A 2,046-nucleotide genomic window follows, 5' to 3' on the forward strand; every position below is an offset into this window, starting at 1 on the left:
GTCGCCCGTGGTTACGCGCGCCAAATGTCGACCGCATTTTCACGGCCACGTGGTTCCACGGACATTGACACCGACGGGACGACCGCTGCACCCTGACCTAGGCTGGCGCGGCCTCGGGTGAGTCTCGCCCGGCGGCGGGGCGGCTCACGCCCTCGAATCTGGTGGCCGCCAAATCTCCCCGGCACCGACCCGGCGGCGCTCGCCAGCAGCGCTCCGGCCGCCGCGCTCGTTTCCGTGCGGTACGCGCGAGGCGGTAGGCCGTGTACGCTAGGCGTGTACGCTAGGCGTGTACGCTAGGCGTGTACGCTAGGCGTGTACGCTAGGCGTGTACGCTAGGCGTGTACGCGGGGCGTGTACGCTGGGCGTGTACGCTGGGCGTGTACGCTGGGCGTGTACGCTGGGCGTGTACGCTGGGCGTGTACGCTGGGCGTGTACGCTGGGCGTGTACGCTGGGCGTGTACGCTGGGCGTGTACGCTGGGCGTGTACGCTGGGCGTGTACGCTGGGCGTGTACGCTGGGCGTGTACGCTGGGCGTGTACGCTGGGCGTGTACGCTGGGCGTGTACGCTGGGCGTGTACGCTGGGCGTGTACGCTGGGCGTGTACGCTGGGCGTGTACGCTGGGCGTGTACGCTGGGCGTGTACGCTGGGCGTGTACGCTAGGCGTGCGCGTTACATACGCGGCGATCGCGCGAAGTACATTACTCGTGCACGCGGCGTGTGCGCACGTGACGTGTGCACGTGACGTGTGCACGTGACGTGTGCACGTGACGTGTGCACGTTAGTCGTGCGCAGCGCATGCAAAGTAACAAACGCTTCGTTTATTTTCTAATGTAGGTACATCTTCCACCAAATGCTGTCTTCCTGTGCGTAAAAGCGAGATTTTGAACGAGGGGTTAGTTATTTTTTTTATCGTTGCAATTTGTGCTCACTCATGACGTTACGCTACGTACGCACGCACGCACACACGTACGCGTGCGTGCGTGTGCGTGTGTGTGTGTGTGCGTGTGTGTGCGTGTGTGCGGCGGCTGGCGGGGAGCGGTGGGTTGGCGGTGTGAGCCGGCCGTCGCGAGTGTCGGTGCAGCGTGCCGGTGTGTGAGCCCCCCTACTCCCCTACTCCCCTCGCTCGAGAGCTCCCCCCCTCTCCCCCCGTCGCCACTAAAGCCTTCAGAATCGGAATCTTTGTAAAGGCGTGTGTGCGCGCTCGGAGGACATAAAGATTGTTTTGGGCTAGCTCACGTAATTATAAATGTTTCATTCAACCCGGCCCACCACCCGGCACAGCCAATTAGTAGGATTTGTCATCACGTAAACAACACGTGACAATAATGTTTCAGTAAGCTTTGTCACGTCAACAAAACACGGCGATAATGTTTTTGTTTGCGTGATAAACTTTACTAATTGGCTGTGCCGGGTGGTGGCGGGATTCAACGACACATTTATACATTCGCTCGATCTAACCCCAAACAAAACCAAAAAAACTTCCTATGGATATTGGTTCCGAAAGCACGACTGCTACTACTACTACTACTACCACCACTACCACGTGTTACCCACAATCCTCTCTTGTTGCACCTCCTCCTCGGGTCTCCCAAAGTACGGTGCGGAAGAAGTACGGCACGTACGCTGCGTTGTCACCGCGGGTTTTTCTTTTTTAAATACCGCGTGCACGAACGCTTTTTCCTTTGGCTCGCCCTTTCCCCAAACGCGCACCGACTTGTCGGAAAGGTTTCGCCGGGAGCGACAATGTCTCGTACAGTACCGACGCCCCGGCTGACTTTCTCTCCCGTTGCTGAACTCGAAGCGAGATTCCTCCTCTGCACGGCAAACCCTTACGGTGCAGTGTGGGGGGGGGAGGGGGGGAGCGGCAGTGGAAGTCGAGGGTTACTGAGCCGCTGGGCTTGAGGATCCTGCACCAGGAACCACGTCGCGGGTTACCTGTAGCAGCAGGGCAGTCCAGGAGAAGGGTAGGTTTCCGACACGCGGTTCGTTCGACCCAGGGGTTAAACTCTTACAAGTTCCCTCTTTAGCCTGGTGGTGGGGTTTCC

General features: G+C 59.3%; 1 pseudogene; it reads left to right on the forward strand.

The window, feature by feature from the left end:
* The window catches only part of LOC116954785 (cyclic AMP-dependent transcription factor ATF-7-like), a 114,457-nt pseudogene extending 114,210 nt beyond the window's left edge, over positions 1 to 247 (forward strand).
* The last annotated feature ends 1,799 nt before the right edge of the window (positions 248 to 2,046 follow it).

Source organism: Petromyzon marinus, chromosome 56 (genome assembly GCF_048934315.1).
Source record: "Petromyzon marinus isolate PM22_M1 ecotype Great Lakes invasive population chromosome 56, UKy_Petmar_22M1.pri1.0, whole genome shotgun sequence".
Lineage (NCBI taxonomy): Eukaryota > Metazoa > Chordata > Hyperoartia > Petromyzontiformes > Petromyzontidae > Petromyzon > Petromyzon marinus.